Source organism: Vidua macroura, chromosome 1, assembly GCF_024509145.1.
Source record: "Vidua macroura isolate BioBank_ID:100142 chromosome 1, ASM2450914v1, whole genome shotgun sequence".
Taxonomy (NCBI): domain Eukaryota; kingdom Metazoa; phylum Chordata; class Aves; order Passeriformes; family Viduidae; genus Vidua; species Vidua macroura.
Genome location: NC_071571.1, coordinates 106298502 through 106313167, shown reverse-complemented (window position 1 = coordinate 106313167; position 14666 = coordinate 106298502). Strand labels below are relative to the sequence as shown.

The 14666-nt window shown below is 41.2% G+C and overlaps 1 protein-coding gene across 2 annotated transcripts in view; it reads right to left on the bottom strand.

Annotated features, from left to right (window-relative positions):
* Positions 1–13707, bottom strand: part of YES1 (YES proto-oncogene 1, Src family tyrosine kinase) — a 49608-nt gene extending 35901 nt beyond the window's left edge. For both annotated transcript variants that reach the window (XM_053982083.1, XM_053982074.1), the window contains exon 1: positions 13517–13707. The gene's annotated coding sequence lies outside the window, so the exon portion shown is untranslated. The remainder of the gene's footprint in view (positions 1–13516) is intronic.
* Between the last annotated feature and the right edge of the window lie 959 nt (positions 13708–14666).

The following is a 14666-nucleotide window of genomic DNA, read 5'->3' as shown; positions in this document are numbered from 1 at the left end:
TGGCCCTCTTAAATCATTAAATGAAAATCACAGAACAGCTGAAACTGGGACATCTGGAGGATGCCTCCCCCAACCCCCCCTGCTCAAAGCATGTAAATAACAGCAAGTTGCTCAGGGCTGTGTCCAGCTGGTTTTGAGTTATTGCCAAGGATGGAGAATCCAAAACATTTTTTGGACCACCTGTTCCAGTGATCTATCACCCTTAAAACAAAAAACCTCTCTTTTTTCTGATGTTTAAATGGAATTTCCTGCATTACAATTTGTGCCCATTACTTCATGCGCTATCAGTGGAAACTACTGAAAGCAGCCTGACTCTATCCTCTTTATTCCACCCCATTAGGTTATTTACACACATAGGGTGCCCCCAAGCATTCTTTTTTCCAGGCTGAGCAATCCTAGCTTTCTCAGCTTCTCCTTGTAAGAGAAATTCTCCAGACTCTTAGTCATCTTAGTGGCCCTTTGTTGGACTCTCTCCAGTGTGTCCATGTCTCTCTTGTACAGGGGAGCCCAGAAGCACACAGCACTTGAAGCATGGTCTTACCAGTGGTGAGTAAAGGGAAAGAATCACCACCCTAATCTGCTGGTAACTTTTCCTAATGTGTCCAGAACAATTCTGGTCTTCTTTGCTGCAAGTGCACATTGATGGCTCATATACATCTTTCCCACCAGGACCCCCAGGTCCTTTTCTGCACTTTCTTTCCAGCTGATTGGACCCTACCACATACTGGAACCTGGAGTTGTTCCTCCCCAGGATCACTAAATTTCCCTTTACTGAACTTCTGGAGGTTCCCATCAGACAATTCCTCTGTCAATGTCCCTCTGGATATCAGCACAGCCCTCTTTGGTCTATTAGTTCCTCCTGCAAGCTTGCTGAGGGTGCACCTCTGTGGGACTCCCAGGTCAGTAACAAAGGTGTTAAACAGGATTGTCTGTGGTACTGAGCCTCAGGGTACACTGCTAGTGACTGGCCACCAGCTTTTGAGCCACTTGTGAAGTTGTGCCACTGATGCCAACCCTTTGAGCCCATCAGGTCAGACAGTTTCCAGTTGCTTTCACTGTTCACCCACCCAGCATGCACTTTATCAGTTTGTTTATAAGGATGCTACAGGAGACCACACCAAAAGCCTCACTTAAGTCAAGATAAACAATGTTCACTGCTCTTCTCTCATCCACCCAGCCAATCTCATCAGACAAGGTGGTTAAACATGATTTCTTCTCCATGTTATGCTGACAAATTCAAATCAATATCTTGTCTTTCATATTTGAAAGTTATTCTGGCTCCTGTTCTTCACCTTCTCCAATCTAGGTTTTTTAGGTTTTTTATTTTGATGTCTACAATACACTTACTAATATTTGCACATCTACTAATGGAGATGTCCCTAAAACAACAATCTTACAGCGCTGCTTAACAAACTGCTTATTCCAGCCAGGCACTGAAACAACAATGCTTCTTTTTTTCTCCACAAATGTATGTAAGCTAGTAGCAATGTTGTTGCAGCTGTAATGGCCTAATGACCTCAGAGATGCATGGAAAACACCCTCCTCCCTGCCCCCAAATATACTCACTACTTACTACCATGTCCGTAAGAAATTTTCTCTCCTTTAAACTGAGTATTTTGTTAACAGCATCCTTTCTACACATTTAGGATAATAACCATATTTTGTCAGGCTCTTGACAGAAGTAACTTATTTTCTCAGATTTCCTGGCCTCCCTGAAAAAGAAACATGAGGAATTTCAGGGAGCATTCTTCTCCATATGTTTTTTTCTTAATTCTTTCACCCTCTCTTCCCTTCAGAAGTGCAGTGAAGAAATATCAGGGCCCAGATTATGCTTAGTAAAGGTCTATCCTTACACTATCATGAATGAAAGAAAGCACAGCACGAAACCCTCTGCACTCAAGTGATGGTGTACCTAGAAGGCAACCATCCTTTCAACCTCCACTAAAACTAAAACTGCATCAAAAAACTTTAGTCAGCAAAGAAGCAATGCAATTTTCATAAATTCTGTCCACTTTTAAACAATTCCAGGTAATGGATAATCCAAGTAGCTGGCTTGGCTAAATGGTAGCTCAGCTCTGTAGGCACTACAGTAACAATAGGTTACAGTTGTGGTTTTACACTGTATTATACACCCAACTAAGTGTTTCAAACACACACTGTGACATTAAATGGAACTGGAAGAGCAGATTACAACATAAATCCTATATTCTTTCACCCATTTAATGATGCACTGCCAAAAAAGAAGTCCATTTAAAAAGCCATGTTGTACATCCAGCCAGGACACGTCTGCTACAGCTCTGGACAGACCACGAGCGATTGTCTGACAACCACTTCTGGGGTACTAATGCTCTCTGCAGCTCTGTGATTGACTAAAATATTCTGAACAAATTTTGATTTGTTCAGATCATATAATCAGATTATAACAATTACCACAATTTTCAAGCAGCTGATGCTCTAGGCCAATGCTAGTTGACAGTACCCATTTAAAAATTCTTTCACACCCTTACAAAGTTAAATCAACTTGGCACTCTCTATCTCTGGTAGACAATTGTCTCCTTAAAGTATGAGCACTATTCATCCAAGTGAATTGCTGCATTAAGGGGGCAGTTGGCTGGCATAGGGAGGACCAGACTGATTGACAATGCATCTTAGTCACAAAGAAGTTGCAGCAAGAGTTTCTAAAAACCAAAAACAGTCAGGACCGTGAATAGATGAAGCAGACTGAAGACACAAAAGTACAGGATGTATCCAGGAAGGTGCCGGTGCTTCAATAAGCTTCCTAACTATGACTAATCTTAAAACAGTTCTCGTGTCTTGTTTTGTAAATTTAGCATTTCAAGTGTTTCAGAGAATTTCAGTTTACTACTTAACCCCTTAACACCAGCTAAATATTGCAGCAACAGTTATTTGGGGAGGGTTTTTTTTCCAGAGCTGTGTATGCTAAACAGCTAAGAGCTCTGTGAAGCTTCCTAGGGAGCGGATTTTATTTCACCCCTGAAATGTTAATAAAGGAATGTGGGGCAGCATTTAAGGGCCCATTCTCAAATTATTCTAAGGAGATTACAATACTCCCATCCCCCTTCCCCTTGTGAAATTTCAAAGAGGAAGTACAAGAAACCCAAACAGAAAGTGCTTAGGTTATAATAATCACACAGATAATCGAATTAATTAATGATTCCAACAGATACCAGAAGCACCAAAAGAAAAATCTTGATACACAAGAGCACAAATGTTACATTTTACAAGAAGTATAGCAGAGTATTACATAGGTAATCACTACATTTGAGTTCATTTGTCAAATATTATTTCTTCATCATTTGTGTACACAAAACAGATAGCGTCGTGTAAAAGCATTAGTGGAAGAAGCCAAAGGCACTACTGTCTACTGTGGAACTCAATGGGATTACTCCAGACACCACCAGCAAACACGTGAGATAACATCCAGTTCAATTTTCGGTGTAAATGAATTACCCAATTCTCACCTCAGCAAGACTACATAAAGACACTCAAGATGCCAGCCTGAGGCTGAAAATACAAACAAGGCTTCCCAAACCTCACACAAGTTGTCATATAAAGCCTAGATTTAAACAGCAAATCAAACAGATTCCTTTAATCTACTTAAGGATAAACTCCTCCAAAGTTTGCTTAACGTTTACCAAGTGTTTTTCTCATGACAATTCTTAAGCCACAAAAAAAGGTTCATGGAGATTCTAGTTTCTGTAAAATATTTGTAGTCAAGGTTAAGTGACATATTGTTATTCACTGCTCAGTGCAGTGAACTAATATAACCACAATCTAATTGAAAAAGGGCAAAAATCTTTGATTCAACTGCTAAATTAACCTAGTTGTTTGAGCTAACAGATCCAATTTCACTGCCTGTTAAGGCAGGCAACACTTTTTTTGTCTTCATTTTATACTCTAATGAAGTCTATTTCAATAGAGTTGCCTCCATTTATCCCAGAGGACGATTTAGTCCTTTTGTGTACAGCTAATCCAACTCTCCCTGAAGTCAAGGGGAATTTTGCACTTGACTTCAGTGTGAAAAAGGATCACATCCTAGAATAGCAACGCTAAAATATCTGTGAATAAAAACAGGTTCAGATTTTCCAGTCCTAATTAGCCAAAAAATGCCCCAAACAAACAAACAAACAAACAATCCTAAAACAAACTTCTTAAAAATAAAAAAATTGAATTTCCCTTTCAGTTTAAAGCATGTGAGAAGTTATTTAACATGGCAATGTTTTTAAAGAGAATGATCCCATTCAGATATTCTGACTGTAAAACTGTACTATCTGCATCTGCTTTGGCTTTCAGTTTCAGGGGAACTAGAGGGAAAAGTAAAAATCCATCAAATCTAGGAAATATTTTAAGAGAAGCAACAGTTTAATGGCATGGTTTCCAAGCTGTAGAAATCCTGCAACAGTAAGACCAGCAAACTTTTCAGTTTTCCATCAGAGCAATCAGGGTTTCCTCAAGAACTTCTTACACTGTGATAAATCAACAGGCTCAGAAGTCTTTGCAGGTTACTCTGTTGGCCTAAATATTATTTGATTCCATCACATATATTACCTGGTTACCAGGCTACACTGTACTGCACATAATGCAGTAAACAATGTTTATTTCTAACTATTTGTGTAACAGCAAAAATACAACAGACCTGTGAAGCCAAATTCAGTCTTACACAGACTGACTACATGTCCTATATAGTTATAATAGTAAACTACCCTTCTGATGGCATTTTTTTTAATATTTAAAGTGGAGAAAGAATTTTATTTTTAACTGAAATTCCTAGAAAGACACAGATTTACTTTTAGGAAAACCTATACTGAATTTTAAAACATACTCAAATTATGTTGTTAGCTATCAAAATTTTAAACAAATTTAAATCACCAAATTGGCAGACCTAATTCATAACCACCTGAAATCAGAACTTGAATATTCAAATATCTAAAGTAACCAAAGCTGTAGCAAGTGTAAAGAATATTCCACCCCTCAATGTCATCCACATAGTGATTCACTTGAATCTCAGACACATTTAGGGAAGACAAGGTTAAATGACAGAGGAGAGATTTTTTTGTTTCTATTTATGTATCTAAGAAAACAAAAACTTGGAAATATGGGATCTATCCATTCTAATGCCTTAGAGGTTGTAGTGACCAAAAATTATTCACAAAATAAAGCTAACATTCTCTTTTGTAACTATATCTATCAGATTTAAAGCAAAATGTGGTTTGCACTAGAATTATTGCCCTCCATATCCTTATCTAGGAAGCAACATATTAACCTGTACTTTAAAATGTAACACTGGTTATTTATATGAATTTCAATCAGAATTTCCATTCAAATGCCACTGAACACATGCTAGGAAGAAATAAAAATGTCTTGCATAGAAATTGCACTGTCATTGCTTAAATAATTATGTATATAGCTTAAGAGAATTATTAAGACACTTTACTATTACATTAAACATACACACAGAAAATCCATGCCCCTGGCAAAAAGCTAACAGAATTAGTATAAATCTAATATGTAGAGTCAATATATTTTACTGACTAGTAAGGCTCAACGTCTTTCTTTGGGAAAAGAACGAAGAAGCCCAAGTGTAAATCTGAGGTAAAATAGTAATTTAAAGTAACCATATAAAATAAAGGTGTTATGCTTGTTAATGTAAGTCATGTATTAACTTGGCTATGACTTCACCATGTATGCACCAGATTTAAATAGTATTCTGATGATATGTCAGACCTAAGCAAAAGGGAAGGGGAGGTAATCAAAGAGCCCTAGATTTCATAACCAATGCAAATGAATTCCAGAATATTCAAATACACCTACTATGCATGAACAAGTCAAACGTTTCCAGGGAAATAATTTTTCATCTATAAACTAACACTTGTCTCATTTTATGCACATCATGATAGCCTGAATCAATCAGTTCTACGGTTTCTACAGTGTACAAGATAAGAAATAATTCCTAAAACTAAAAAGATTGATATCTTTAGCAAATTACATAATATGCAATTATTCAGCAAGATATTTTGAAAGCTTATCACTTTAAATAGCCTCAATCACTATGATTTATGAATTGTGTTTTAAGTGTGTAGCTGTGCTTAAAATACAGTACAGAATTGTACTTGAAAGTAAAAAATAAAAAGGTACCCATATTACTATTGCTTCCTAGCCATATACAGTTAGAATTTAATTTTTGCGTGATCTGAAGCTGAAAATTTTGTACTTGCATTTTGCTCTCTCACTCAGAACCACAGAAAAACAACAACAAAAGCCAAAAAACACCCCTTAAAACCCACCAAATAAATACACATAACCCTTTTTTTCCCACCAACTACAGAATGTTAATACAATGCCTACTTCTCAGGCTTGAGAAAAGAAATATTACTCAAGAAAATTTCCCCAACTGACTAGTAGTAACACCTCAGGAATTATCCTTGTTTTCCCTTTTCTTCATGGGTAATTGTTTTCAAAAGGAATACTATTTTGCTCTATGCTCCAAGTGCTCCTGAATAGAGTATTTAACTTTACTATGAAAATAGAATTCAGCATGGCTGTCTACAGCAAGACTAATATACTTTTTTTCTCTCCCCAGTGAATGTTTTTCAGTTAGGTATGGATGAGCTGATGTGGCCAATGCTATTATAACCTTTAATCATCCATTAAACAAATATTAAACACCAGTATCAACAAACCGATCCTCTCTTTGCTTTAAGGGCTTTGTCATTCTGTAATGCAACTTATATTCTAAAATATATGGCAGGGGGAATCCCAAAAAAAACAAAACCAAAGAAAATACTTTGGCAAAAACCCCACATATCACATGTCTCAGAAGCCAGAGAGCACACTTACATTTTAAGGCATTGCTGCTGGAATAAACCTGAATACTTTTTATTTAGGACAGACAGAATGAGAAGTACCATCTGTTGCTCAAATAACTCATTCTGAAAATTAGCCTCAAACTAAACTTCCAATAATTTTTACTTGAGACATTCAGAATTTATCATGATATTTGCCTAGATAGACTTCTGGTCTGATTTATAACAACTGCTCTTTAGTAGGCTTCACCTAAAGAACATGTGCATCAAAGAGAAACTTTGTTCAGATTTAGGATCAAAAACCCCAAACAAAAGAAAACTACAAGTTTTCCATCCCCATTCAGTAAGAGACAGGCTTCTTTTAAGAATGATACACAAATCACCTGGGCCAGTCATCACACAGAGCAGAGAATGGTCTTTGTCTTGCAAAACTTATTTAAGCCTTGCATAAATTTGCATTAGGAAAAAAGACGACAAATATCTGTATTTTCCCGCTCACCTGTCACTGAAGTATTGCAGGATTTTCTGTTCGGAGAGATCACCTACGAGCTCCTAAGATGCATTACTAAGTACATGCACAGCTTCATCAGAGCATCGCTGTAAGTTCACACCTCTATGGAAATGGGCAGTATTTCAACTGACTACCACAATCAGAGCTGGTCACAAACATTAAATACCAGGTATGAACAAAACACCAGCACTCGGAAAATGTTCCGCTGGCATGTTCTGTTTTCAGCTCAAGGTACCAGAAGAAGGACACAAACCACTTGCTTTTATCACCATAAGCTTTCCTCCCATTTCATCTCACCCTTGCTTAGTCTTCACATGAATATAAATGCCATGTCTCTACAGATTTTTAAAATGTGAACTTTGCTATTAGGTTTGGTGCAGATTTGTAATTTTTTAAGATGTTTGGAGACCCCTGTTTTATACAAATTTCAGATATAAATGTTACATTTAGCTCTGTGTTTCTCACAGACTAAGTCTGATCAACTTCTAACTGAAGCACTACATATTTTTTCTGTTAATATTCTTCTGAAGACCACCATTTGTGAATCAGTAATGTAAGGTTTTAATCTCAAACTGCAGACCTCCAGAAAAACAGATCAAAATCAAGGCAAAGAAAGGACATATGAGAGAACTAAAAAGATCTATGATTAATCATGGTGATTTGGTTTTAACACTTTACAATGAAATACAGAACTTTCATATTTATTTTTAAATTTCCTCCCTCAATCTCAGTTTTGATAATGTTTTCTTTACTAAGTTTGGCAAACAAATGCTATTTTTCAGATAAATGTGCACTTTACAAACAAGAATATTTTTTAGACATTAATTCTATATTCATTTTTCAGTGAAGCATACTTTAAAAACCTTAAAAGCATTGTTCATCTGTGAGGCACATGTTAAGTTAAGCCTATCGAAAGGCCAGTTTTTATGAATTAGACCATCAAGCCCAAACACCTCTGAGTCAGACCAGAGGTTCACCATGGGCCCCCACGATCTGAAATGCTGGGCAATACTGGATGCTCAGGAAGGGAGCCTAAGAATTAGGAAAGTCTGTGGCCATGCTGTCCTTGGGGCAGTCTTTTAGCTTCTGGACTTTGGGGTACTATTACTGGCAAAATAAAGTATTTATGTTGAACAGGCTGAGCTGGTAAAAATCAACCAGAAACATGAAAAGTATGTAAAGAAAGAGAAGGACCTTGGAGGGTTTTTCTTCTACTCTTCTGTGGTTACAAGTGTCAGTCATGATTTTAGTTTCCAATAAAATGTTCTTGAAAAGCAAGAAGATACACATAACAACTGAGACCTGTTTTTTCTTTGTCACAGTTCAAGCATAAATATTAATGTTGTTATCTAACCATACTTAAAATAACTTATTAAAACCGGATTGTTCACTATTAATTTGTTTTAAGTCTCCCTTTCCTGGCTGACTGCCAAAACAGTTATAATGCTATACAATTGCAATACACGAGAGATCCATAGCACCCTCTAATTACTCTTTAAATACTTCGCACAAGCACTGCCTTTTCTCACAATTGTGAAGCCATTAGGTAGGGTCGAAAATCTCAAAACCTTTAGCCCAGATACTTTATTTTAGTTCTAAAGTTTGCATGCACCATCAAAATGTTTGCCTGAATTATGGGCAAACGTTTGGAACGTGAACACCATCCTCCACTCTGACCCTTTTTTTCTATAAGGGCTGTCAGTCCTGGGAAGCATACCTGAGGCCTGACTGCATTTAAACTCCATAATTCACATCATGAATAAAACACTACTACTGCCTTGGTTTTGCAACACTACAGAGTGCTCGGAGCATGTGCAAAGGAACTTAACCCTACTAAATCAAACTCCTCCAATACGAAGACTGAGTTTCAATGTGTGATTAATGCCACAAAAGTCTCCTGAAAGTTTCTCCAAAACAAATTTAAAGGCCCTGATCTGCAAAGATTTACTTATGTGGGTGTGTTTACTCAACTTCACTGTCAATGGAACTAAACAAAGTTGTTCATTCTTGTAAGCCTCATCTAGATAATCCTAAAATTTCAACTAAAAGGGCTCATCACCTCTGAAGAATCATTTATTTTTCCCAGACTTCTCTAGACTTCTGGTGTGAAGAAAACCATAGAAACACCTTAAGCCAGAGAAGTTTTTCATTTCCCTGAAGTGACAAGTCAAAAGACAAATTATTTGATGTTCAGGATCACCATCAGAATTCAAAATTTACATAAACATTTAAGATGGTGCAGTCAATATTGGTATTTATTAAAGTCTCATGTAACACTACTATAAAAGCATTTACCTTCCAAAAATGCAAAGATAAAATACAGCCAGGTTAGCAAAAAAAGTTATCCAATTCTCTACTCAACAACTAACAGTGTTCAAGAAGCCAAAATACAAATTATTCCAGTCCAAGGTTTTACTTCCTCAGCATTCTCCAACCATGCTCTATAACATTACCTAATATTGCAGACAAGAAAAATCGAAAAAAAACCCCAGTCTTGGTCACAACAGCCAACACAACCTTACATGCTATTAGTGATGACCTCTACAACAGCAGCCCACTGAGCTGTGAGGCTCAGATAACCAGCCAGGGCTAGCTAGAAGTCCAGCTCGAGGGCTTGATTTCAGCTGTGCATGGCTTTGGTCCACTGACTTACAGGACACAGCGTGAAACCCAGTGGTCTATGCAGTGCCTATGCAAAATGACTACAGAGAGCATTTCCTATCCTTTTTCCAGCTACCCTTTACATTTTCAAAGAATATGTGTTTAAAAGGAACAAAACTCATGCTCAATTTCTGGCATTAAAGTTACTATCATCTTGATCTCTGATCCTGCAATCAGCCATGCGTATTAACTTTACCTAAGGGTGCAGCCCCCTCATTTCAATAACTTACTTTGGTGCCAGTTTCTGTTTTGATGCACCATCAAGGATAAATCCCCATAAGTGCAAAAGGCAGTAAGAACAATCTCTTATATTCTAAAATTAAACTTGTCCTACAATTAGTTGACCGCGTCTTTTCAATATTACATTTTCCCTACTAAACTAAGCATACACATGTCCAGGTTTACCTCCAAAACCTGGCAATTGGTGATACAATCTGGAACCCTACAGCTCTAATAATTGGTGTGAATGCAGCCAGGGACTGTAGTGACTGAAGGAAGTTCCCATATGGCAATTGTAAAGCAGTATTTTAAAAAATTATAAAAAATAGTGATTATCACATCATAAAATCCATCACTATAAAACAGCCTCCTACTGGCACTCTAAAGGTGAACAGAAATGAAAAAAATCCTGAGACCGAGTTACCTACTTGTATTGGGAGGTGGCTCCTCCAAGACAAAAACGAACCCATTCTGTAACAGTAGTTAGAGAAACTGCAGTTCTTCCTCATGGATCAATCTGTTCCATCAACAGGCACAGGACTTTTAGTACTAGAAGCCTGAAACCTTTCAGGAGGACTTCACAGAAACGACAGGCTGTGTACGTATGCACAGAACGTGTCCTATCTGAAAACGGCTGCTTGATGTGACACAGCAGAATAAGGACGCGTTCCTAAAGTCATTTTTGTGTTAGTACTGACACCAATTTTTAAATTAACATCAAGGCACCTCACTCAAACTGTGATCAAACAATGTGGAAAAGTTGGATGCAAGTAGGGAATATGAATGAAAGAACATTTTTCTTGTAACTAATTTTTTGAACACAAGGAATTGTGTCTATTGAAAATGTACAGCTTTTGTCCACAGGTAGCGCATATGGAAAAGTAAAACCATGCAGCCAGGTTGTTCAAAAAGTAAACTTTGACCACATAATCTGATGTGTGCCACACTGCAGACTTTTGCATCGCTGTCACGTGACAGCCATGATTTATCAGACTGAACAGAGCGATAATTTCGCTCTTCAGGGGCTGCAGAAGTGCACAAAGCTCAAAATAAAGAGCATTTCTTTGGTGCAGAAGACTAGTTCTCTGCTCTGTTGCATGAATATTGATAAAAACCCCTATAATGTGAAGTTTTTCAGTAATTCTGTTACACAGTATGCAGCGCACCAAAAATGTATTACGTATTTTTCCACCTATTTCAAAATAATGCAGCAATTTAAGTATACTTTCAGTTCCACTCATTTGTTTTGTACCCAAAGAATGGTTGTTGAGTAACAAGTATTTCCTTGAAAATCTCTCACTGTAATGCAAAATACAGATTAAAGCTACCTTGGGCTCACCAGTCTCATTCCAAATAGAATGGTACTGGGGTTCAGTTATTAAATGACTATTGAAAACTGGACCAGTAGCTCTGCAAGCAGCAAAACCAGGGAGGCCCCATTTCCTGCAGCAATTTCCAGCTTGAGGTAAGCATTGCCATGAATTCTCTGCTGTGCAGGTTAAAAGCACCGTTCTACCAGGCTTCCTTACTTCCAGAAATTTGGTAGAAACAGCCCACCTGGGAGACCTCTGCTGCCAAATTTATTTGAAATCTTCTAACAGCTAAAAGAGTTATTAGAGAGACTGAAGGCACACAGAGATTATAGCTCTCTTTGAGCTGCACCTGTTAAAGAAATAAAGCTAACAAAGCACGTGGAATAATTAATTACTAGCAATTGCTGCTACTAACTACTGCCACACCTGGTACCACAGGATCTTTTTCTTCAAAATTCAGCAGGAGCACAGTGCCCATGCTGCTGTCCCTGTTGCCATCAGAGATGCTACCTTGTCCCAAAATTAACCACAACACCCTGGCTGTGCAGAACACACACAGAGTCTCCACTCTATGCTTATGCTCACTAGGAACCTCCTATAACTAAATTTACAGATACACACCAGAAGTAAGAGTGGAAGTACGAGATTTTGTTGTTTGGAAAGGAAACATTCTTACTTCTGTGAAGCCAACAAAAACATGGTTATGGCTGGGCTACACCTACAAACAGAGGTCCTGCAAAGGTAACCGACAAGGCAATTCTATCCCTCTTCAATGCTTACTTTCCAAAAAGGAAAGAAAAAGACTCTGAAGTAAACTTTTGTATCTGCCTCCCGACTTAAGATCAATTTTGTTTGCAAAATTTGCCTGAAATATCATTCAACTATCTAATAATTATATTAAGTGAAAACCAATACACTTTCTTTGTCAACACACTCCAAGCTTCAAAACTGGTTTTGGAACATTCTGCCACTTTAGGTAAATCCAAACACCTAATTTTTAATTAATGACCAGCCACTGGCTACGGTTAAATCCAGCAGGTACATCTGAATACACCTTTACAATATGAGCTTCAGAAATATTTCTGTCCTAGTTTGCCAGTGCCAAGTGGACCATACCCACATGCATACAAGACACGCAGAAGCCCATACATTAACATAATAAATAACCATATCATAAACTTCACAGATTTGTAATAATGAAAATTGGAGGAGTCACACTAGCCCTTGGTCTGAGCACACAAGTTTAAGCACATAAAGCCTGCGGGTCCACGGAGAGCAGAAAGTTATGTGCAGACTCCGCAGGAACAGGGGCCTGTGTGTGTCCAACACATTCTTTTCTTAAACAGTAAGGAAGACAAGAAGCCTTGATGAAGTGTGATGATTGAACATTTAAATTAATGACTCAGAAATGCACAGCGGTCATGTTCCGGGCTCGATAATAGGATAAACCAGAACAGTGGGGCGGGGGGAAGAAAAATTAATAGAATATAAAACCACGCAGGCCAAGCTACAGGCGACTCCTGAGTTTTGCCCTTTTTACATCCTCCGGCCCCGCGCCGGGAGCGAAGCCGGGAGCGGCTCACGCCGAGCACCAGCCCGGGCGGCGAACGCCGCCTCCGCCGGGGGGCGAGCGCCGCGGCGCCCGAGGCAGGGGCCGGGAGGGGACCCGGGCCAAGCAGGGGTCACGGGGCCCTCCCCCACTACCTTACTCCCCGCAGCCCGCCCCACGCAGCCCGCCCAGCCCAGCCCGGCTCCCGCCCGCCCGACCCCTCGGCCCCGCGGGCAGGGGCTCGGGCCCGGGAGAAAGTTGCCGAGAAAGTTTCTGCAGAGGAGAAGGGGCCGGGGGTGCGGGACGCCCCACGCCCCCGGGGCGCGGTGGCGGGGCGAGGCCGGGGGCGGGCGGCCGGGGCCTAGCGCCTCCATCGCCGCCGCCATCACGGCCGCCGCTCCCGTGGGGCGGCGGAGCGGGGACGCGGCCGGGGCCTCACCTGCCTCTCCTCGGCGTGGCGGGTGGGAGAAGGAGGGGGGGAGGGAAGGAAGCGGGGGCCCCCCCGCTCCTCCCGGAGCCGCGGCGACCCGGGGAGGGAAGCGGGGAGGAGGGGAAGGGAGGAGGGACGAGGAGGAGGGGAGCCGAGCGCTCCGGTGCGTGCGGGGAGCTGGAACCTCGCTGCGGGAGGAGGAGGAGGAGGAGACTCCCCGCCCCTATGGCCGGGATCTCCGGTGGGCACCGCGGCCCCTCCTCCGCACCGCGTTTCCCTCCATGCGCTCCGGGTCGGGATCGCCGCGCCTCCCGGCGGGGCAGCGCCTCCGCGCCCGAACCGGAGGCCGCGGGGAGGAGCCGGACGGCCCCCGCGGAGCCGGGCTGGCGGCGGCGGTCCCTCCTCCGCGCCGCTGCGCACCGAGACAACATGGTGGAGACGTGCGGGGCGGCGCGGGGGCGGCGGGGAGGGAGCCGGGGCTTGCCCTGCCCCGCCGCTCGCCCGAGGGCGGCCGCCTACTCCCGGCCTTGGGTCGCGGGGACCCCGGTCGGGGTAGATCCTCCCGCCGTGCCGTGCCGGGCTGGTGAGCTCGGTGAGGCTCTCTTGCCAGAGAAGCTGAACGCGAAAGATTCCGGCAGCGGAGCCCTCCGGCGTGGTGCGGGAAAAGCGAACAAAAATAACTTTAAAACTCCTCGCCTAGGCATCTTCAGGTGGGCCACGGCTTCGGCTCGGTACATTTAGTTTCCTGTGGGTCAAACAGAAGCAAGACGGCCCTCCGGCAGCGCGGGTGCTGCAGCGGCCGGCGGGGAGCAGCGCCGGCAACTCGGGAATGCCCAGGGCGGCACCGCGGAGCAGACCTGTCGCCGAGCACCGAGCAAAGAACGAGCCTATAAATTACGCATCAGTAACTCCGGGGAATTTTACGTTACGGGTTTCCCACTCATCGCGGTTCCATAAGTCAGTGTTTCGTATGTTTAGAAATAAAAAATTGGATTTGTGTCAAGGTGGGCTTCATGGAAAAAGGTGGTTCAAATGCATCTAGCCTTCAGAACTGCAGACTGCAGGAGGGAGTGAACATTAAAAAAATGAACCTAAAGAGCCAAAGTTTACGTGGGCAAGTCGGCAGTTCTCATTCAGCATTATCTTTTATTGTTCCCTG